We start from the raw sequence: 25,010 nt of genomic DNA on the forward strand, positions 1-25,010 counted from the left end.
CGGCCGTTCGACGACCTCTGTTGACCTTCGATTCGACACACGCGCCTTCTCCGCGTTCTTTCGTCTTTCGAACTAAGGAACGATAACGAACGATTATTCGGCTGGTGAATCGGATGGCCGAAAACGCGCGACTGTCAACGATCTCTTAATCTCTATCTCTAGAAGCTCGTTCGCCAACCGATTCTCGATTCCGTCGCAGTTGCTTTAATCGCCCAATTATTCGACAACTTTCTTTCTCTTTCCTTCCACAGTTTTTTCTTTCCATTCTCGTTCTTAACGATTTATTACAATTCTCGTTGAGCATTTTTCTCGAAGAATCCAACTAACTTGCGTATTTACTCGATTTAAATTTAAATCGAATGATCGATCGATCGATCGATCGACAGATTTTCATTTCACCGATCTTCTCTCGAGTTCCTTTCGAGAACGAAATTTGGAAAATAGCATAAACGAGCGTTTCGATTGGCGCGCGCGTGTCCGGATAATCGGTCGGGGATGGCTCGTTAACGACGACGAAGGTTAAGGAAACGGACCACCTAGAGCCAACACCGCGGGAGAAAAGCGTCCCTATCCCGTGGAATTACCACGATCTGTCCGTTGGTACCGCGAAAGATCGATAATAATCGCGATCGCGTGCAACGAGGTTGGCCAAACAGCGACGAAGACCGGGAATATCCTTCGAGGGGACGGAGAAAATACGAGCGGACTGGAGCGAAGAAGGAGAGGGGGAGGAGGGGCGCGAGCTCGCGAGAGCCAAGCCGACTCGCGCATCGCTTACGCTTACGTTTACTCGCGCTCACGCGCGCGCGCGAGCGTGCGTGTATATGCAAACGCGCCACATGGGGCGACGAGACGACCGACAGAGTGGTCGGCCACTAAGAAGAAAAAGAGCGGAAAGGATGAGCCGAGTCGCGAACCGGAGGGAAAAGACGTACGAGCGAAAAGACGGTCCGAGAAGCCGAGGCGAAGGAACAGGGGTGTACGTACCTCCGATTCTAATTACCTCGAGTTACAAGCCAACGATCCAACGATCCACCGCCACGCCGCACCGCCGACCACCGTAACTTTTGTTCCTCGTCGTTTATAGACCGCGTATAGCTTGGTAATGCGCCGACCGGTATCGATACGCCGCAACCACCACACGGGACCAATCGCGACACCGGCAACCAACCACACGCCAGACCGAGTATATTATCTATTCGACCGCGTCTCGCGATGAGGAAATCCTTCCAAACTTTGAACAATGAGAGACAAAAACGCGTAACACGGTTAATTTTTATCGAGGAGAGACACGTTCCACGGCAATCCCCACCGCCGGAATAATTTCGCTATTACTCGTTCTTCTCTCTTCTCTCATTTCCTTCTCGTTTTCGTTTTCGTTTAGATCCGATAGATCGTTCGATTCTCTCTTCTTTTCGATCCACGATCGACCGGTTCATTTTCCCAATCGTTTCCAATCGTTCGAATCATCGCCGATTATTCGTTCCAACGATACGAATGACTGACCACCACGAAACGCGCCGATCAAATAACGCGGCAAATTACTCGATCGCGAGCGTTCCAAGCCCGCATCGGAGAATCGCGACAGGTCGAACAATTGATGTCCTTGAGAACGAATCACGAATTATTTATATATATCGCGGTCATTTTTCACCCGAACGGATTCGGAGATTCATCGCGACGCGACTTCTTCCATTCCTGTTATTTCGTTTACGCGATATACGCAATCGATCACTAACGATAAAAATAATTGCATTTGAAGCAAATGTTGGGCTGAAGCTTCCCGCGGGAACCAACCGATAGCTGTTTCGCGATCTTCGGGGCCTCTGGTTCGAAACGGGAATCGCGGAAGGCGACAACAAAAGGCAGAGAGCTCGGCACGCGGCCGCCACTCCTCGTGCGCCGTAATGTACGCGGATAACGGTCTCGGCGTGGAATTCGTACGTAATTAAACGCCGATCGATGCTTAATTTCAGTCGCGACACGTTCCGCCTCGAGTTCCTTTCCCGACCGATTCTACGGTATTTTCGTGCGGAATGAGAATGCTCGGTGACCGACAATGACGCTGCGATCCCGACACGAGAGAGAGGCGTTTCGTTTCTCTACTAGAAAGGGCGAGGGATCGTTCCATTACGTAGCAAAAAATCGTCGCCCCGGTTTCTAGCCTCCTGCCGATTAGACGCGAGGGCAATGGCAACGTCTTTTCCGCCGTTCGAGGCGTAGACGAAGCGCAGACGGGAGGGGGATCGACGGGTGAGACGAGGAACGAACGGGTGAGATGAGAATCGCGCGTGGCGAAAAGCAAAGGTTCGTTTCAATGGCAGAGCATCGTCGTCACTCGACCGATTCGCGCATACGAATTCTCTCCGTTGCCCTGTCACGCCCCTTTACTCTGCCCAAAATTCCACATGGCCGAGGACGAAACTTTGGCCGGCTGCAGGCCCGCGGGATGCCCCCCGCTGCAGGATCGCCTCTCTCGACCCGGCTCCGGACCTCTCGCCACCGCCAAACTATTGCCTATCTCTCGTTGTGTATCTGGCATATTGTTAAGTTAATTGAAAGGGGTGATAAAATCGCAATGTTTTTGACGTTAAGCGAGCTGCGAGTCTTTAGCCGGGAGACGGAACGAGACGGGGAGAAGGAGCGCAGCTATCTGCGAGGGAGGAACGGACAGAGACAGAGGGCGGGGAAAGAAAGGAAGCGAGACACAGAAGCGCGCGTGTGTGTACGGAACCGCGTACTGGTAGATAGAACGGCATCGGGAGCATCGCGTATTTGTGCCGCTGTCGGTGAACAGCCCCGAGGAACCCTGTCCGGTGCCGGACCACCCGTATATATATCTTTTCGTTCTTTCTTTCTTTCTTTCTTTCTTTCTTCCTTTCTTCCTTTCTTTCTTTCTTTTCTCCTTTCCTTTTCCTTTTCTCTCTAATAATCGCATAGGAATAACGGGAACCCGACGACACCTCTTTCCCGAAAATTTTCGTCCCGTTCGTCGATCGGATTTCACGCGCGCGTTTATCGTTCGTTATCGTACGAACGCGTTGTTGTCGGATCGAATAGATTCGAGACGTTGGCTAGAGCGTGACGCGGCGCATTCCTCCGTACGAGGAGTACGCGATTCGATTCGAAACGAGGGTCCGAGGTTCCCAGCAGTGCGTCAACCGTCCTTCCTTACCGTCTTTCGAAATCAATCGAACCAAACCTGGCCGTGCCATCCGAGGGAAAACCTGCTGTTCCTCGTTGGGAGAAGATCTCGTCACCCTCGTCACCCTCGCCAAGTCGGATAGGGACGCGCGACCAGCGCCGCGATTAACGCGCGCCTCCAACGTGTCTCGACGCGTCGCTTCGATACACGGGCAAACCGCCAGAAATACCTAAACAGGAAACCGACTCGGACACCCGAGTAACGAGACCCTTCTCCTCTCTTCCGCTTCGAGAAAACGTAGAAGCTCGCCAAGATACCTTCGTTAAGGCGCACGTTAAGGGAAGAGCAGCGAGATTGGAAGAGCAGAAACGGATAAAAGCGAGTTACGCGGTGGGGCGGATAGGGTAGGGATTTCGAAGGTGGGGAACTTTGTCGCGATCGAGTATGAATCGTGACGCAAAAATCTTGGAGCGAGGTTTCGTCGCTCGGCAGGAAGCTCGAACACGGAGCTCTCGAACGCTGAGAAAAGAATCGAAGGACGATTAACCGGCTACGAAACAGGAGGAGAAGAAGGAGAGAATCTTGAAGACAGATCAACCGGTGTCACGCGCGGCGAGAGCTTATTTATGCATTTACGAGATTCAGGATTTACCAAGGTTCCGCCTGCGTCCGAACGCGAGGTTCCGGGGGAGTCCCGGTACCGGTCCAACTCTCTCTCTCTCTCTCTTTCTCGGACACAGATAATTATCTACAGGACCTATAGCGTGCTTTATGCTGGAATGCGTTTCTTGTACGATCCAACACAACCGATGAGCCTCGCACGAGCCTCTTTCCGCTACCATCCACGCTGACGCTATTATTTCCCTACCACGATGTTTGCACGACTATTTACTGCGTTCGCATACTCGAATATTCGCATGCGAGTTAACGCGTATCCGAAGCCAATCCTGTATCCTCCGTTCGTTCTCGTAATAATAACGAATATCCCGCCATTGTTCAGCGATTTCACGTCTCCTTCGAAAAATCGAACGTTGCTCTCCCGATCTTCCGAAATCTTGCGAAATCAAAAAATGACGCGACCAACTCGAATACCGCGGATCCTCGAATTCATTCGTTATCGTTGGTTAGTTGGAATATCGGCACGATCGAGAAATCTCGATAGAGGATAGAGGATCCAACCGAACTGCGTTCCGAGACGCTCTGACGGACGGACGCGGTTAATAATTCGTCCCGGACTCGTGTAACCGTGACTGCTTCGTGCCAGGAAATCCAAGAGGCGAGCGTTGCAAAGTTGGAAAGGAAGAAAAGGCAACGATTTTATCTCGCGAACAAGCGGTAACGGGACATTCTCTCGAGAGGACAATCGCTTCGAAAACGTGCAGTTTTCGGCTCGGTCCGCCATCATCGCGGACATCGCGGACACCGCAAAAGTGTCTCGATTTACGACCGATCGCGTACACGTACACTCCCATCGTGTAACGTTAGCCAGAGTTAATAAAGTCCACAAGTGCGTGCGAGATCTCCACGCGCTTTCCTTTTTTCCTTTCGCGTCCATCCACCATCACCCCCCCGTTTTCTCATCTACGATCCTCCGCGACCGCAACATCCTCCCTCCCCCTCCTTCTTCCACTCCCTCCAAGACCGCAAACACCGCCAACATCGGACACCCACAAATTATTTTCTCCGCCGAGAGAGAGAGAGAGAGAGAAAGAGAGAACTCGTTCGAAAGCACAACCCGTCCCGCGTCGGGCGCGATTCCTCTTCGCGATTACTTTTCAATTCGAAGCCCCGCACCTCGTTCTAATCCGAACGGCGGGGAGAATTATCGTCGGCGGATCGGACGATCGTCGCCCGACACAAATGTAATAATTCTATTTACGGAGAAGCGAAGAATACGGGGAAGCGGCAAAACGAAAAGGGGACGCGTGAAAGAGACGATTTGTCTGGGTGCGGCCTATTTGTTGGAACGCAGGTGGCTTGGTCGCTCGTTCACCGTTTCAAAGCCGAGGACGGACCTTGGTGGATCGGCCGTTTCTCCGGGCAACAAGATCGCACGAACGAAAGATGAATGGCGTTGGGGAATCCGTCATACTACCGAAAATGCCCACAAGACGGCAACCGAACGAACGCTCGTTGCACGCAGACTCCCCGTGTTCCGAAGCACACCACCACCACCACCACCACCACCACCCGTTTGCGCGAAACCGTTAACCCGTGCAAATACGTACCAACCGAACCGAACGATTGAAAAATTTGAATAACTCGGTATTTACGATCGATCGAAGCGAGGACTTCTCGTCCACCACTGTTTTCGAGAAAGGAAAACAGGCCTCGTCGTCGTTCCAATTCCGTTCCGTTTCGCTTCGGTTTCAACATCGATATTTACAAGCTCGGCATTTACTATAATTATCGCGTTACACTTTCATCGCGTGAGCCGATTTATTCCGAGCAAAGTTACACCGGAATGACGGACGATGACGAGAATCTGGAATCTTCGTATAGCCGGCGGCGATTGAAACCAGCTCTCGGCGTGCGTATACGGTAGGAGGTTTTTACCGTCTCATATAAACGGGCTGTCTGGCTGAATAGTTGACGTTGCATTGGCGTCGCGCCAATGAAAAATCCACCGTTTATCCACCATTCCACGAAACCGCCGTTACTTTGTCATCCCCATCGTTCTCGTTTGAATGAAGAAAGAAAGAGAACTCGAGAATTTTTAGCGTTCTTCTTCGCGAATAAGAACAGATCGATCGATCGATCGATAGATGATACTTGCTCGAATTCTTCTTTGCCGAAGCGATAAAAATAAAACTTGAAAACGAGGGGAGAAAAAGAAAATCACGGACCAAGTAGTAGTAATAATAATAATAATAGTAATTGTAGTAGTAATAGTAATAGTAGTAGTAGTAGTAGTAGTAGTAGTAGTAGTAGTAGTAGTAATAGTAGTAGTAGTAATAGTAGTGGTAATAGTAATAGTAATAATAGTAGTAGTAGTAGAAGTAGTAATAGTAATAGTAGTAGTAATAGTAATAGTAATAGTAATAGTAGTAGTAGTAGTAGTAATAGTAATAGTAATAGTAGAAATAGTGGTGGTAATAGTGATAAGCCGAAAAGAATCATTGGTCGTGGATACGGTAGCTAAATGCGAAAAGATTATTAATAACTTGATCGTCGATCGGCGGTGTCCGTATAAAATGCTGTCGATATATTTCATGCGTTTTTATCGGTGCCTCTCATCTGCTCCACTGGTAGAAAGTTGCGTGGAAGATAAGTGGTGTCGAGAATCTGGAATCTCTCCGTATACCCTCGGGCTGCGAAACACTTTGCACGCGTGCAGCCAACGGTTTTTGCCGAGCATCCTACTTGCGTGCATGCAACGCTGCTCTCTACCATCCGATCGGTAGCGCCTAATGAAGGATTCGACTTGCATCGCGGAAACGCGCAACTACCAGCCAGAACCGCCTTCGATGTATACTACCCGTTCGTTTCGATTCGCGTTCCGAAATTCCTTCCCAATCCTGTTCGCCTTTCCGACCACCAAACAACCCGATACGAGCGCGACCGATCCTGATACGAACGAAACCTTACTATATATCTCTAGTTTGTTCTACGCCGGTAATTACCGAGATAGAATTACCGGTTATCAACCGCGGCGGTGGTAAATATGCTGCAAATACCGTGGACAAGCGGGCGAACATAATGCACGCCGGTGCATGGCTACCGGCGCGAAACAAACGCGGCGGCTCGCGTTTACGCAAGGTTTTTCCTCTAATCGGTAGAATCGGATCGCTAAGCGGCTGCTAAACGGCCTGTTACACGCTACGCTGCAACCGAATGCATCGCCACGGTTCCCTTACCGCTTTACGACCGAGCCACTAGCTTTGCGCTCTATTCTCTCTCTCTCTCGCTCGCTCGCTCTCTTGCAATTGCAGCTCAATACAGACGCGCCGGTGCACCATGCTGGGGAAACGATCGAGTTTGCTCGATCCCGATATTTTATTTAAAAATACGCGCTTTTTACGGGGGAAGGATGAGGGAGGGAGAGGGAGACGGAAAGGGAGAGAGAGAGAGAGAATCCGCGACAAATTATCGGTCCAACATTGGTAGTCTTTCGTCGACGTTCCTACTCATTCAAGAATCGGATGAGCTCGAAACAAGCGATGACCGGCAGCAGTTTGCAGCAGCTAATAATGCCGATCCGAATAGCTGAACACCGATAATAACAACAATGGCCGTGAGTTATGGTACGAAGCCACGATCGCATACCTAATGCGCCTACATTCGATGTTTCTGTTACATTCGACGCGCTGAAATTTACGACGATATCGACCAGCTACATACGTCCACGCACGAAATTTATAATCGACCTCGGCCGATTATAAATTATTTTAACCTCACGATCGCTTAACGCGTCTCGTTACCACTTAACTTTTTTTTCCGTAAATTTTTCTTTCGGAAAAAGAATTGCGAATTTAACAATCGATTTAATAAGATCGATCCAACAATTCGTTAAATTCTGCCAATTCTCCAAACGCGAATTTTATTTACGCCGTAAAGAAGAATTTTGACGATACGTTGTCCCCAACAAGCGCATTTTTCACGATAGAACGTGAAAGGAACTGTTCTCTAACTGGTTTTGAAAATCTCACGAGTCAATGCTCGATAAAGAGATAAAGATCCGAAGCCACGAAATCCAGCGTCGAACGAGAAATTCACCGTCGATTCGAATCACTCGAACGCGCGATACTTACGAATACGCGTAAATATCGTGCAAGCGTGTACGCCAACTTCCCACCGGCCGCCGACCAACAAATCAAGATCTAACGTCGTAACTGTAACCTTTAAGCTGTACCGATAAAAATCGCGACCAGCGGATAAATCGTGTTCTATGTTCGGTTTGGTTTTTCGCGCCGTTACAAACTCGTTGTTCTCCGTCGTTCCACGCGGATTCAATCGAGACGATATACACACACACACACATATATATATATGTGCCCTTTGCATTCCTTCACCCTACTCTCCCTTTTGTTTCTTCTTCCAGGAATTCGTAAACGCAATCTCCTCCTCCTCTTCCTCTTCCTCCTCCACTTCTTTACGTGGAAAAGAAATTTAAAAGTGTGAAAGAGAATATCGGTAAAAAGGAGAATAGGAAAGATAGAATGGATACTGTATCGCGATATCTTGGAGGAAGAGGTTAAAAAAATCAAAAGATGAGAAGAGTAAGGGAGAAAAAGGAGACACCTGGAAGGATTGGAGTTTAGAACGAACAGGGGAAAAGATAGATGAGGATCGTCGATGGTTGAAAGATGAAAGAAAGAAAGAGGAAAGCAGGATGGAAGTAGGAGCGCGAGAGAGGAGTACGCTGGGGGTCCGAACCCTCCCGCGGCGAGAAGCTATCGGAGCTACAAGAATTTTTCACGTAATAACCTGCAACGCCTAGAGAATCGATTGATCGATTGCCCGACGCACGATTTTGCCTGTAAACAGGCTCTCCGCTTTTTCTTGGAAGAACGGATGGCTCGAGACTTATTCGTGCGATGTTTAATTCTATCCCTTTCCAAACGTAATTCACCAAATTTCACCAAACGCGAACAACGATAATTAATTATTATTATTATTACTATTACTATTATTCCCTCGATCTCGAACAAAGTTATCGAGACAATTTGATAAAATTATCAAAATCTACGAAATCTACGAAATTCTCATTTTTGCGAAGAAATTCTCGCAAATCGCCGTTATGCCTAGGAATGGAATAAAATTATCGGAGACGTAACGTCCGGTGTTTTTACGGTCCCTAATGAGAGTCGCAGACCATTAAAACGCGATAATATCTCGAGACGCTTAGCTTTACGCGAAAACTAGTTTGCGCAAATTTTCCAGCGTAATTGTTATCGCGGTACGATAATTAATCCATCATCGTTTTACGAGTTTCGCCTTAACGGCGATTCACGGTCACGATCGGTGAACAGATGTCAACGCGTTAAAATAACGGAAAAATTTCGTTCGCGATGCAAAAAATGTGACCGAGAATGCGCGTTGGAATGGAAAATTGACGGGAAACCGATAAAATCCGGTAAAGTATCCGAGATATCGATAATTAAAAATATTACGTCGTAATAAACACGGCTATTAGGATTCGAGAAATTACTACTATTTCATCCGCATTCTTTCTAACAACGTTCCAAGAAAATCTCGCTCGTGAATATTTCGCACGATCATGCCGCGCTAATCATATCTCCGCTCTAACTAATTATTATACGAGCAGGAATACGATTAACCGGTACAACATCGTCATTTTCCGTTAATTGCGATTATTCGCATCATTGTCATCGAGAGAGAAAGGAGAAGGACGAGAAAAATTAAATAGGATGAAAATACGCGATCGTGGCATAAATGGTCCTGTTTGCATCCTAATTCGAATCGAATCGTCGAAAAATTTTTCATCGATCGCGATTCTTTCTTCGAATACGCGTATAACGCGTAGAAATGCCCTTCACCCTCCTCCACCCCCCTCCCCCTCCCCGCCCTGAACGACGACAACGATAAGGAAGATCGTTCGCAAAAGATAAGAAGGGCAATGTACGCGCAAGCGTGGAATTCTGAAATAATTAGGCTCGCGCGAGAACCGCAGCGACGACGAGTCGACGACGAGAATAAAGTACGACGTGGCAGATTCAATGCAGTCGCGCCTACGGATTTTTCCCGAGTGGAAGCGGCGTATCTTTGTGTAAACACGAACTTGCTCTAATTAAAGCGAATCGAAGCGAAGACACACGCGTACAAGGAGCCGGTCTCGGTTCTCGGTTCCAGCAACGACAGCGATCGCGCCGACAGCAACAACACCATCGGGAGCGACTAGCCTCCTCCTTCTCCTCCTTCTTCTTCGATCGGCATCGTTGCTCTCACCTACCAACCTATCTACCAACCTACTACCTACCAACCTACATGACAGACACGCTCCGTTGCCACACATTAATAAACACTGCTCCTTCTCTCCTTTTCCCCTCTTCCCATTCTTTCCCTCCCCCCGCTTATCGTTCTCTCCATCTCTCTTTGCACGCTCGCTTCACTTTATCGTTACACAAGCCATTCTCGCGACTCGCGCGGGTTATGCTGATACAGGCGTACAGAGAGAATAGATGTAAGTTGTACTAATTGCATCAGCATACCAGTTTACCAGCAATCCGACTACACCTGCGAGTAAGCTACGCGCTTACGTTGCGGCAACTCTGTTTTTCCGTGTCGCGTTCCGCTTTCCTCGCCAATTGGGTTTCAACAAATTTCTCCCGATCGTAAATCGCCGCCCGATCGAATTCCCCTTTCCGCCTCCTTTCCGAGTTTCTCCCTTTCTCCCTTTCCTTTCTCTCCGCTCTCTATCTCTCTCTCTCTCGTACTCCCCGCGGATACAGCCGGTCGCAATTACCGATAGGATCGCGTCGCGTTGTGCGATGCACGTTCGTTCCATCCACGACGACAAGCGGTCGAGCGTGTATCGTCCCAGAAATCACGGCGAGTCAGAAACTTCTCTAACCTTCCCCTTTCCCGGGAGTAACGAAATTCCTGTATCGCCGACACCGACGTGTCGGAGAGAAAGCTGTAACCAATACCAACGGAAATCACATTTTTTCTCTTTTTCTTTCCCACTATTCTCGCTGTACGCGACTCTCCAACGGGACGTTTTTCGCGTCGATCGCGTCTTCTATCAAAATAAATCCTTTCACGCGTCATACACGGAAACGTAGCAACAACGGTCGTCGAAAATCATAAGATGTTGGATTACGAAAAAAGCGAGGAGCATCGTTCGAGCTTACGAAATGACGAAGGGAACAATTAGCGTCGTAATTATTTCGTAGCGCGATGCGTCCTTCCGTGGCAATCCTCGTCGAGGAATCGCGTCATAGTTTTTGAAAAAGATACGCGTTAATAAGAAAGAAGGAATTTCGTCCCTAAATATGGACACTTGTGACATTTAATGAATTACGATTCGCCAATCAACCTTGGAAATAATTCGTCGCTATGGCATCGACGATTTCTCGTTCGTTCGAACAAGGACGATGCCAAATTACGATTTGCGAGGAATGTGGCGAAAGAATGGTTGCGATTTAACGGCGATATCTCGAAAACAACGAACGCAGCGAGACGATAAATATCTCATCGAAAGGCAATCGGTGGTTCGCCAAAAATTATTTTGCGCAATACTCGACTATTAAACGTTTCTTAATGCATCCAATGAAAATGGTCAGTTCCCTTTCCGTCTTTCTTTCTCTCTCTTTCTCTGTCTCTTTCTCTCTGCCGAAGCATGCGTTCCCCCCGCGCTCCACACACCAACCAGAGTTATGCATCTCAGGTGCATAGGTTCTCGGTAAACCGGAATGCAGACTACTACAGACTTCGTGACAACCTCTCTCTTCTCTATATCTCACACTTTCTCTCTTGCTTTCGTCACAATCTACCATTCTTCGATGACCTACTAAAGCTCGAAGGAAAACACGTCTCGTATCGAAAGCGTATTATCGTTTCTCGAAAAGTCTCGGTTTCGGGGGAAAAGAAACGAGCGAGAAAGTCGCTTTAGCGCGGCGAAAAGGAGCGACGAAACGAAACAAACCGCGATCGACTGGTGGTACAAATTGACGAAACGACGACGAGACGAGAGAGAGAGAGAGAGAGAGAGAGAGAAGGACGCGTGGAGACTCAGTCGAGAAGGGGAAGCGTTTATCGAGGCAACAATGAACAAGAAACGTAGCGGGGAGAGTATTCTCGTTTATAGGCAAGGTTATGTAGGATTAGATATAAGCGGACAGGTGCTCGTTCGAGCGGTCGAGATCGAGGGGTTTCGAAGTGGCGGTGTGGCGCGGTAAGACGCGTACATAGGTGAAGGCGATAGATAGCTGCCTACATGGTTTCGCACCATACATCACTGGATCGCGTAATGGACGGCGAGCAATCCTCCTTCCCTCGTCTCTCCCTCCCTCTCCCCCTCCTCTCTGTCTCTCTTTCTCTCTCTTTCTACGCGTTACACGCGCTCGCCAGAGTTTATCCCGAGCGTAATTAAAACCAACGATCGCGAGATTCTTCTTTCGAAGCGAGCGTTAAACGATCTTCGAAGCGAGATATAATAGACTAGCAAAATTGAAACCGCTTCCTACGGAGGCGGATATAAATTACCAGTGGTACACGTTAAAACCGAGTCGAGAATTAATTACCGCGCTTATATCTTACTCTTACTTGACCGTATTAAAAGTCGGTGGAAATTATTGGGATCGTTTAAAATGTTTATGGCAATGTATTCGAGTATAATCGTGTCTGGCCCGCAATACTTAACGCATATTATTGGCTCGGTGTTCGGTTTACGTGTATATGGGCCACTCGATGCTAGCGAACGGCCGATAATACCGAAACATAATCTTAATTATTCATGCAACAGCGAGCCAGCAGCGAATATTCTACGACTCGAAACACAGGACACGAGTATCCCTCCTTCCATCTTATTCCATCCAATCTCTCCGCACCCAACCTCCATCTTCTTTCTCATTTTGATTCGCCCTTGTACCTTGTCCGTCCTCTCGCTCTCCTCCCGTCGTATCTTTCCCGCTCCTTCTCTCCCTATCGCGAAATAAGTGACAAGGAAAACGAGCCGGTCCCTTTATTCGCGCGAGAGCAAATATCAGGGATCGCACGCTCGTGAACAACCACTCGGCTCGAGATGGAGCTGCTCCGTCCAGGCACACGCCTGCCCCTAAAGCGGTATATATACATCGTGCATGCATGCGTGCTCATAGACGAGTGCATAGGTAAACGGGACACGGGTACACTTTCATTGCTCGTTGCTTGCCACGGCAAATTGTGCAAATTAGCAGGCGTACATAGTACACACCGCTTGAAACGCGAACCGAGTCTAACTCGAGGAAACGAAATATAATAATAATAAAAAAAAAAAAAAAAAAAAAAAAAAAAAAAAAAAAAAAATTTTACCGATTAGATCGTTTCGTCGATTTCCTTTCGAAATCGAAATTGGAAAAAGAGGAAGAGAAGGGAGGAAAGGAAAGGAGGAGAATAGAAAAAAGAAAACTGGAAGAAGGAAGGAAGAAACGTAAAGAGTATCGTAGCGATCGCGTGTACGCGTATACGTATATGTGCAATATATATATATATATATGCATGCGTGCGTGAAGCAGCCGCGGGTATAACGCGGCGTGATTTATATTCGCGCCTCGGTTCGCTCTGTGAGGGCCGCACGTACATTCGGATACGTCACTGGTGTGTACCGGCGGCACGGTTCGACCGTTCTCTTCGGATTCGTTCTTTCGTCCGGTGGTTGCACCGTGACGGGTCGCACCCGGCCTTATCGCCACTTCCGTCATCCCCGCGCCTCCACGAGCCTCCAATTAGACGGCTCTAATTGGACGACGAACGGCCACGTCGTAATAAGAACTCTCGCCATCTCTCAGCTACATCCTTCGCTCCCTGCTGCCCCCCAATGCCGAATCTTTAACCGGATACCACCGTATGTCGCGTGACGCCGACTCTCTACTCGATTCGTTTATTCGTCCCTCCCCTGTTTTCGATTCCCCTGTCTCGCTCCTCGGATACGAGAAAACTTTCTCCAACTCCTCTTCGGATACCCGAGATATCCGAGAATCGACTCCGTGAATCGAGATTTGGGCGGAGTTTCAAATTTGTTGCGCGACTATTACTAACTATCGACGAATCCATCCCTATTACTTATTCGAAGAAACGATAGATAGATAGATAGACGGAAGAATCCCGTTCCAAAGAGGATCGATCGTTCGCTCCTCGACAGAGAAGAATTTTTTCTTTCGACGCGTGTACGTTGAATCATCGAGGGATGAATTATAATTATATTCGCGAGCGAGGCTTTTAAACGAATAATAGCGGCATTTCAACGATTACCGGGGTATGTCCGAATCGTACACCGAACGATATGCATCCCAGCCGTACGCCGAACGTGCGTGCAGACGATTGTCGAATAAGTTTACGATTCTCCGACTGGACTCTCCTCGGTCAGCAGCTCCTGTCTCCGTTTCCCTCTCTCTCTTTCTCTCTCTCCCTCTCTCTTCGTTCCAACTCGTTTCACCGATCTGCCAGGTAGAAGGCAAGCAACTCGGAGACGGATCGCGTGCTCGAGAATGTCGTTGCATGTTTAGCGACTCGTCCGCAATTACGGAACGGCAAGACGGCGAACACGGTAGTGGTAGTGATGGCGGCGGCAGCGGCCGCTGCGGTGGTGGCGGCGGCGACAGCGGTGATGGTGGTGGTGGTGATTTCTTCAGGACTCGCATACGTACGGTAACGACGGTCGAAGCAGAAGCGCAAGTCTCGCGTTAACGCGAACACAAGAGGAGGACGGATCGCGTTATCTTCGCGTTCAGATACACGATTCACGCTGTGAGAACAACGGTCTCGTTATCGATTCAGCGTTAACCGTTAACGCGAGCTGAAGCGAAGGCCACGGATTCTCGAGTCTCGAAATTTGTGGAGAGCGAAGGGAGTGGAAAAGAGGCTAAGGAAAAGGAATTCGGAGTTCGCGAAGCCCTCGGGCTCTCGGCCTCGTCTCGATTCTCTCGAAGCGCTAGGTGGTAACGCAATGCTCCGAATATTTGGCAAACGATCAGTTGAAAAAACAAGGTGAGGGGAAAGTGAGACACGCGCGCGATGGATAGGTATATAATGAGCGGCGGGATGGGACGAGGGAGAGGCGAAGATCGAAACGCGGAGGTAACCTTCGCAGGAAAGTGGGAGGTTCGCGTCGCGGAGAGTTCGTAAATGACACGACCCGACAAATTATACCGTCTGCCTGGCTAGACGACGTATAAGAATAGTATAGCTCGGAAATAGAAATTGGCCGCGTCTTTGAGCCACAAAGACAAAGGAACCAAAACTGTAGGATCATTCGACGATTCGTCGTTGTTCCGACCAATGTTCATTTTCGAAGGAACGAAAATGCGGCGAATTCGTGGTTCGTCGGAATGATTCCCGATCGAAATCGATAGCCCGAAGGGAGGGACGGGCAAGATTTCGAGTAGAAGAGAAGAGGGGAGAGGAGGAAGAGGAAGGGAGGGGAGGGGAGGAGGAGGGAGGAGGAGGAGAGGAATCTATCGAGAGAAAAGAGAATCGCATCCCGTTTCCCAATGGCACGAATTCTTTCGATACCGGGATTTCTGCTTTCGAACGAGTCACGCTGGCGGTGATTCGGAGAAGAGGCCGAGACTTTGCCAGAGATCGAAATATTCATCCCCGCGGTAGAAACGGTTGGCGTACGCAATTACCGGGCTCCTTTCTTACCGGTGGCCCATGCGGTAGCCCGTCTCTCTCTCTCTCTCCCTCTTTCTCTCTCTCTCTCTCTCTCACCCTTCCTTCGTCTCTCTTTCATGCTCTCAATCTCCTTCGATCCTCCCTTTCTCCCGGTTTCGTTTCTTTTATCTCATTGGCGCAGCCGTGATACGTACGGCTTTCTTGTTTGCTCGCTCTTTCTCTCCCTTTCCCTTGGCGCACACGGCCACGACGGCCACGACCACGACGATGGCCACGACGTATCGCGTACATTGGTGCGCAGGCTTCTTCTCCTTGCCACCTTCGCCCTCTTTCTTCTCTTCCCATTTCTTCCTCTTTCCCTCGCGTCTGCGGGCAATTCGGAGCGGCGAAGCCCCAGACGAATCGCGAGAGAACACGGCATACCGCTTCTACGGTGCCCAGTCATTTTGAAAAATACCCCGGCAAAATGATTCGGCCGCTATTACGATGGCGCGGCCTCCGTACTTCTTTCCCTTCCCCTCCCTTCCCGCCCCTCCTCCCTCCGCTTCCATCTCTCCTCTTTTCATCCAACCCGCGTTTTTCTTATTTTTCATCACTCCCCCTCCCCCCCTTCGTTTCGGGAGTCAAAAGTCGGATGGTCGTCGGTCGATCGTCTCTACCGCACGGCCGCTCGCTCGTCCTTCCACCTCTTCTCTCCTTCTCTTTCTCTCCTATCTCCGTATCTCGGTATCTCCGACCTCGAACGAAATGCCCCCTCTTCGCCGAGAAAGAGGGAAGAATCGGAAGAGCGATGGCGAATCCAACGGCCGACGTATAGGTAAATAATTCTCGGCCGGTGACCGAGAACGCCAAGAATTTCTCCGCTCGACGTAACGATCGTAACGAGCGTACTCTCCCCCTCCCGGCGGGAGGAGGGGGGACGTCGCGTCGCGTCGCGTCGTGAGTTACATCGAACGGGGAAGCGCGTAAGCTCCCAATTAAAGTTTGGAGGAGAAGAAGAAGAAAGGCCGATACCGATCCTTCGGCTGCCTGCTATCTGTCCTTCCCTTTCGGTGGCCGCTCGTTCTCCGAGCTCCCGCACGCCTCCCTGTTAGCGACAAGGGAACGGTGCGTTTTCGCGTGTCCGCGTCATCGCGTCCTCCTCTCCTCCTCGTCGAAAGGACTCGAAGCGGAGGACTCGGTTGGTCCATCCGGAATCTGCTTGGTCCATCTGAAGCGCGCACGGGGACGAGTAACCGAGTCGAGTAGGTTCGGGTAGGGGGCCTGGTGGGTCCGGAGGTGGAGGCGGGTAGAGGAGACGTTCACCCCGGTAGAGTTGGCAGGGACAACCACCGGACAGATACAGATATGCTAATACCCGAGTCGTTTACACGTGATATATAGCCGGGCTGACGGACACACCACAAGGGGCTGACCGCCGTCTCTTTCGCGGCCATCTCGAACGCCTTCGCCTGAGTCTCTCCACCTCCACCACCACCACCACCGCCACCACCGCCGCCGCCGCCGCCGTCGTCGAACTGCCATCGTCGTCGCCCCTTCCGACAAAACTCTCTTTCGCTCCAACGGCATCCAGTTGAAATCGCACCGGTAGCCCGATACTTTCTACCGATCCGCGTTACCACCAACTTTGCCTCGTCCGTGGAACGATCGAAATGGAAACTAGGCCTCTCTCCTCCTTCTTCTCTCTTTCTCTCTCTCTCTCTTCTCCGCTATTTCACGGGCAACGAGCAGAACCGCGTTCCCTCCACGAATTTACAAGCCGATGAAACAATTTTTTCCGACTGATCGGAGAGAGAGAGAGAGAGAGAGAGAGGGGACATGCCACCGCGTAAGAACGTGGGGATGGGTTTCGGAGCGAAGCCGGGAATAAAAAGAGATAGATAGGTGGATAGACAGTCGGAGAGAGAGGAAGGTATAATCACTACAATTACCTCGCAGCCACGGTTTCGCTTCCGAGAAAAAAAAACGAGGAGAGAGGAGAAGATGGAAAAGAAGAGGATGGGAGAGAAATGGTTTGGTGGTCGCGAACAGAGAAGGAGGGGGAAGAGGAGGATATTACGAGGAAGGGAGAAGAAATGAGACGAGTCCACCGCGAACAGCCCTTCCATTATAGCCAAGCGAATCGGCGCAATGATATCCGTGTTGTGCCTTTTGTTTCGTTCGGTACAAAACAGCTTTACGCGCTTCTAACGATATCGACCGCCTTCCGACCTCTTTCCTCCTTTTCCCTCTCGCTCGCTCCCATCTCCATTCCCTCTTTCCACCGCGTCACGTGTTCGCCTTTTGCTTGTCATTTTCTGCCACATTTTCATCCTCCTCCCTCCTCTCCCACCTCCTCCTTCTCCTCTTCTTCTTCTTCTTCTTCGTCTTCTTCTTCTTACTTCTGACCGACTCGACGATACGGCAGATCGCACGGACTAATGACGAGCCTCGAGGCGAGCTCCTTTTCGACGCTCTCTACTACTACACGCTTCTATTCCCTTTCTCGCGGATACATCTCGAAGAACTTCAGCTATTTCAAGATTTTCGATCGCGCCTCGTTTATTCATGGGATAAACACCAGGTGATAGATACGATCCACGTTCCCGCGTCGTTCCTCTTTCTCGATCGAACAGAATGAAAAAACAAAATCTGTGCTTTCGCGAAAGAGAATCCTCGCTCGTTTCGTATTTAAAAGTAGAATGATCGATCGGGAATCTGAAAAGATTGTTGTTCCGATCGAGAAAGATTCGGGTGATGGTGAGCATGAAAAGGAGAGGGGGAGAGGGGGAGAAAAGAGGAGAGAAGAGGGAGGGAGAGGAGAGAGACAGAGAGAGAGAGAGAATAACCGAGGAAGAGGAATGAAGTGGCGAGTGGAAAAAGAAAGAGAGAAGAAAGAACCGAGATGCCTGGACGAACAGAACAAACTCGTAAAGCCGCTTAACGATCCATAATTTTACAACGTTCTGTAATAACCGTGCTCTCTCTACTGGGCCCAACTCCTCCTTTACCCTTGTCCCATCGCGTTCCACTTCTCTCCACGTAACGTGGCTTCGTCTTTGCAGCCGAGTCTAGATTTCGTTCGGCCCCTAGAGCTCGGATTCTAGGACGGAGGGTGTTGTATTTATCTTCGTTCCAAGGCCACCACACTAGTCCTCCAATAATCCCTCCCCTCTCCTTTCCTCTCATTTTCGGCAATCTTCTTCTCGATGGGAATGTTCTTGCTCGCGAGCCGCGAGAATTTTCGACTTTGGTGATTCGCGACACTGGTCGCGTCGGCGTATCGAGCGAAGGAATCGCGTCTTTAAGGGATATGCCGAGCGTACAATATGCCGCCAATATCGTGATACGACAGATCGGGAGAAGGAGAAGGAAAGGGAAAAGAGAGAGAGAGAGAGAGAGGACGGGTAAATCGCGGGACGAGAATAAACGCGCGCCGGAACTCGTTGTCCCTCGTAACATTGGAAAAAGAGTGGAACCGCAAAAGAACTACATCGAGTTACGTCAAGCCGAAGAACGAAACTGATAGGAGGCGCGACGTCAAATCCGCGCGCGATAAAAGAGGATACGGCGGATCGGAGTCGAAAGAACATCGTCATCGTCGACGTCAAAGGAGTTACAACTACGGGAGAATGATTATACGCGATGCCTCCTCGTGTGTCACGTTGCATGCGGTATAGTCAACGCCGCCGACCAAATCAACGGGGATGGGATAAAAAAAAAGTGTGCGCGCGAAACGAGGCAATGGATAGAATTTCATCCATTTGCCGGAATCGTTCCTCCGTCATTTCGATTTCGAGGAAAAAAAATGAAAAGAGAGAAAGGGGATCCGCGTTCCATTCCGCGTTCCATTCCGCGTTCCATTTTCCGAGGAAAGGATGAAAAATGGCGAAACGAGACGATTACGGGAATCGAAAATAAGAAACGATCGAGCTTTTATAGAATGAATATAGAGATCAGGGAGGTTGTTGCTCGAGTCGCTGCAATCATCGTGCACCACTCGTCCCCGCGTCATCCTTTTCCCGTGTTACAACTCGTTCCATGCTTCAAGGTCGGGAACAAGTACGACCGAGGAGATCCGATAGCTCGAACCTCGATTCTCATGGAACAGAGACGAACGCGCGATATCGCGGCTGTGGGCGAGGGCGCGTTTCCCGCTCAGTTGCGGGGATATCTTCTCTCGATGGATTTTCGATCGATTATCGCTGGATACGCGAGCAACGGAACGGCCTTGAACGGCCAACAAAGAAATGAGAAAAATCTTACGACCGTGGACCTCCTCTTTTTCTTGCCTCCTCTCCTCCGCACGGCCGCAAGCGTATACAGTTGGACTGCTTTAAAAACGTCGCACGTATTTGCCGGTTTTTGCAGGCCCGGGCTTGTACGCGTCGTTCCTCGATTTCGGGGCGCACGAGTAAGATATACATTTATTCGAGCGGAGAGGTATCTCATCGCGGGTATCCCGTGTGCTCTCGCTTTCTCGCGCGTCGTTCGCTCTCCGACCGATATTTACGGTTCGTTCCGTTTCGCGATCGCGATCGCGTACTACTCGGGGCAAAATAATCGGGTAAAAAATAACGAAAGCAACCATGTTCGCTTCAACCATTCCAAGGTAAAAATTCCGCGACGACAACGACGGTAATGACCGCGATAAAGGGCTGTCGTCCAACCGTGATCCATCCCTCGTTCCCTCGACGTTCACCGCGCCTCCCAACCGTGGTTATTGATTTATCCGCCTCGGCCTACCAACAAATAATCTCTTGTAGCAATAATTGCTGACAATATATAGCGTCGATAGCGGCCTCTCCGGCAAGGAGAACGTGCATAACGATATTTACAGTCTGCTAGTCGCCATCGTTGAAAGCCGTGCGCTGCGCGAGCGGTGTCAGGGTGCACCTACGTAGTCGAGCGTACCTACGTACGTATAACCGGATAATACGTTCCGTAAACGTGTCTGTCCCGAGTACACGTTGCGTTCGCGCACGCTTGCACCACCGCACCATCCGTCTCATCGTTATCCATATATGAGAGAGAGAGAGATTTTCAACGCCATACGCACGCATCTATTTCGATCTCTATCCATCGATCCATCATCAGATTCAAATCGACCCGATCGACCACCTTTCAGCGACAACGATTCTACGTTTCGATACGATTTTCTTTTCCCTTCTCTTTTTTTTTTTCTCGATTTCCTTCCGCCGTCTAACAACGACAAACTATCGTACACATAAGTACCAAATATCGTACACGAACAGCGAGATAATCGAAACTACGGTTAAAATATCACCTTTCCTCCTTATATTCGCTTATATTTTATCGGGAGGTATTTCATCGACGGTGACGCGTCATCTAGTCGATTGAACTAGCGCGGAAACCAGTTGGCAGAATAGCGGCGCTAAACCGTTAACCGTGCGTGCACGTTTTAGATATCGCGTTACTCTTCCATCCAACTATTACGCGAATTGTATAGTGCGTATAAATATGTATCTTGCACGCGTCACGCAATCGCCTTCTCGAGTCTGAACCCATTTTACCTCCACCGAGAATTGGATCGTTTCGCTCGCAAATTTTAAACTCGCAACTTTTCGCAATTTCGTCGATAAAATTTAAACGAAAAGTTGATTGGGGAGGGGTGGGAGGGAGAGGGGAGAGAATGAGAGATAAAGGGGGAAGGGGGGAGGGATTACACGCGCGAGCGCGATTCCAATCGATTCGAATCGATCCAAGCATACGAGCAAGGATACGTGACCAGAGCGAAACATCGTCTCTCTTCGTTCGAGCCTTGAATCCGAGCGGAGACCAGACAGACCATGCTACACATAGTATACATCTAAACCGACTCTAATCGACGCGCGAGCCACCGCCGTTTATGGCGGTTAACGATTCCAACGATTTTTCACCGAACCGCGAGAATCGAGGCAACAACTTGGTCAATCCGTGCCATTCAACTTTTATAGGTTTGCTTCATTTACCGCTACCATTTACCGAGTACCGCTTTTCCCTGTCGCGTATATTCCCAATCGTATCGTCCACAAACTCGAATCGCGAGAAAGGTGCGCGCTTACTCGCGCCAAGTGCGATACGAAATCCCCGCGAAACCACCTGTTAACGGCCGCGAAAAGCTTTCTCTTTCTCCGACTCCATCGTTGCTTCATCGATTGTACGAAGCCGAGTCGAAATGCAGCAGCGGTTGGTCGTAAATCAAGCAAAGGATTTAACTCGAATCGAGAAAAGCAACGGAAGTTGTTAAAGGGGGAGGAATACGCGAGGTGAATGAAGCATCGAGAAGCGATCGTGGGCGTGTGGGTACAAAGCCTTGGGTAATACACGGCGTCGACGCTTTCCGGCTAATATCGAGAGCCGCCCGTTGATCGCAAATCGTAACAGTACAGGTACGACGGCGCCCGGATCGCAGAAACGTACATCTAAATGTTTGGATCGGTGGCAATTCGTTTTCTACACCTTCCGTAGAATATATTTTCGTTACTCGTCAGCGAGAAAAGGTTACGCGGTGAATCAATTTCACAGGTAGCTAGCGTGTCGTCAATTAGGATCGTGCGTTCCGCAACCAATATTCTTCGAGCTTTGTTAATTTTACGAGGGGGAATCCAGTCGTAAAGTATAGCTCGAACTCGCGTCTACCAACAACGAAGGAAAAGAGGCGATAGAAAGTTTGCGCGAATTTCTGCCTCTCCCTCTCTCTCTCTCTCTCTCTCTCTCTCTCTCTCTCTCTCTCTCTCTCTCTCGTTCGCTCGCTCGATTTCTCTCTTCCGTTAATTATCGTCGAGATCGAGCGAAATTGAGAGAGATCGACAATTGATTTTTAAAGCGAAGAAGGCGCCACGAAATAAGGTCAAAGGCGTCGACGAAACATCCCTTGTCTCTTTTTCCCTCGACCTTCGGCGTTCCTTTTTTCATTCACGACTTAAGAAAGTCAAAGGTAGTTCTACTCTGCGAGACACGGGATCCCAGCATCAGCGGTATTCGTGGTTTCGAGGTAAAGGAACGGGCGACAAGGTTTCCAACTTAAAATTCTTCCTGCCCCTTCTTTCCATTTCTTTCTTTCTCTTTCACTCTTCCTTTCTTTCCTTCTCCCGTCACTGTTGTATCTCCGCCATGAATCCTTCCCAGCCTCCTCGTTACACGGAATCGTTTCGACCAGGTAACCACCAGGGAGACCATTTTCATCTTTCCAGGATTATATATTCCGAATTCGAGAATTCACGGCAAGTTAAATCGTTGATAAATTTGATCGTGGTGAATTCCAATATATACCATATACTATATATTATATACGGAGAAGACGTAACAATTCTTCTTCACGATAACACGAATCATCGTTTAGATATTATCTAAACTCTACTCGACGAAGGGAGAGGGAGGGATGGGTGTGTATGTGTGCACGCGCGCGCGCGCGCGCGCTTGTGTCAAGCAACGTCACGCGTTATTACGCCCCACAAGTCTAGATAAGCGGTAATCGAGAAAAGTTTCAGGCTCGAGTACGAGTTTTTGAATTTGACGCGACCATTAAAAAGCACGATAAATCCGTTAGCGTGAATTCCTTCGGAATGGATGATCTGGCTTTCTCAGGTCTCGTCTCTTCTCCGCTTCGCTCTCTATGGTGAATGCTTTCCAAAGAACGTCGTAACGTTCGTCGAGGGTACCAAATAATTTCGGATTATGGTTCTTAATATCCTCATCAATTTAAAATTATAATGAGGACGATATATTTTGGCATTAATAAGCGATACCGCGAATAAGCGTATCGCTATTTATACCGGTTCCATTAGCACCGAAATATCTCGGTGGCTATTCATCAAGACTTTTCTAAACTCCATCGCTTAATCGTTACTCTATCCACATTCATTTTTGCGAGTAAGAAAATTATATTGTCCATCGGATTTAACGATATCATCGATTTATAGGCAATCCTTGCGATAATATCGCGATAAATGCCGATTCATTCCTTTCGAAACAGAACGCGCAAACTAACGAAACGATTCTCGCAGCGAGGGATCGACGATTACGTTTCCATTACCTTCCCTCCTATCTCCCTCTCTCTTTCTTTCATTCTCTCTTTGAATTTTTTCATCGATTCTCGTTCCTTTGTCCTTGTCTCTCTTTCTCGCGTTGAGTTTCGTGCCGGTACGCGGTCGTACATACCTATATAGGTATACGAGTACGTCGTTAGCGCGATCCATTGAGGGGCTGGTCCATAAATTTGCGATTCGCGAAAATATCTCGGCAGACGGGCAATTAAGATATCGAGAGCGAGAGAGAAGAATAAAAATGGGACAACAAGGATGAAGACGATGAAGAAACGAAGAGAGAAGAGAAACGAAGGAGATGGGAAATGAGAAGAAAGGCGAAGCGTGCGAAACGAAAGAGCGGTATAGCGAGGAAGAGCGATATAGTATAAAAAGAAGGAAGCTAGAGGACGAGCTAAGGCGTCGTTTCTGAACACAATCCGGACACAACTCGCGCCTACTTTTGATCGCGATACAACAACGATTCCTTGGAAGCAGGGAAACGGTTCGACTTTGTCACGCGATATCGATCCGCGATACCGCGATTAAAAACGATTTTTTTTACGCGAGCGAAAATACTATCGGCATACGTAAGTAAGCAAATACGAGTATATTCCCTCCATCTTTCGTCTCTACGTGGTTATTCGAATTCATTTCTCGATCCTCGTCTAGCACGTGGCCACGCTTGCGTGCACTGTCACCCAGTCCTGTTTCTCCACTCGGCGACCACTCGTTTCGTTCCTTCGCTTCATCGACTCTTCCTCTCGTTTCAACTCGATCTTCACCTTTCTTTCTCTTTATCTCCTTCCATCCCCTCTCTTTCTTCGTACCTCTTGTTTTGCAACTCGCGAAACAAATCACTGTCGCGCAGCCGAGAATTCGCGACCTGCGACAAGCAGCGAGAAAGTAGGACGACCGGTATCCAAGCACACGTACCTTGAAAATCTGCATATGCCTCCGTCTGCTCGATTTAAAGGCTTTTGCGTCCCACGCGGCCGCCTCGGATCACGAACGATTAAGTAGATTATCGATAATTAAACCGCGTGGGTTGCCACCCAGACGGGAATTATAAATTTTCATTTCGCAAATGTTTTTCAAGGATATCTATACACTTTGAAAAAACATTGAAAAAAAATACGAGCGAAGAAGAAAGCGCGATTTCTATTATAATATCGAATAGATTCCAACGCGATCTAATCCCATACTACATAGCGGATAAAACGATACACCTGCCATTGTGTTTCAATACCGGTGTTCTCGAAACGACAAAGACGTTCGTATAGACGAATAGAGAGCGAGATTAAAAGCAACCTCGAAGATGAAACGTCGAGAGATGAAATGGAAAACCGAATAAGAAGGTGACCGACGTCGCGAAATCTGTCCCCAGAAAAGGTATCGCGCGTAATTAACCGTCAATGCATTTTGACCAATCGATGTTCGGATAACTCGCGACGAACGACGACGAATCCTCCTTCAGGTAAGACGCGCGAATCGCAAAAACGAACTTTATTTTCTCATGACGGTAAGGGAAGAGGAAGAGGGAGGAAAGAGAGAGAGAGAAAGAGAGAGAGAAGGTTGGTAAG

At 48.9% G+C, this 25,010-nt stretch overlaps 1 protein-coding gene across 1 annotated transcript in view; it reads right to left on the reverse strand.

Annotated features, from left to right (window-relative positions):
* Nucleotides 1-25,010, reverse strand: part of LOC408767 (protein dachsous) — a 175,239-nt gene that overhangs the window by 127,819 nt on the left and 22,410 nt on the right. The gene's annotated exons all lie outside the window — the stretch shown is intronic.

Source organism: Apis mellifera, linkage group LG4 (genome assembly GCF_003254395.2).
Source record: "Apis mellifera strain DH4 linkage group LG4, Amel_HAv3.1, whole genome shotgun sequence".
Taxonomy (NCBI): Eukaryota; Metazoa; Arthropoda; class Insecta; order Hymenoptera; family Apidae; genus Apis; species Apis mellifera.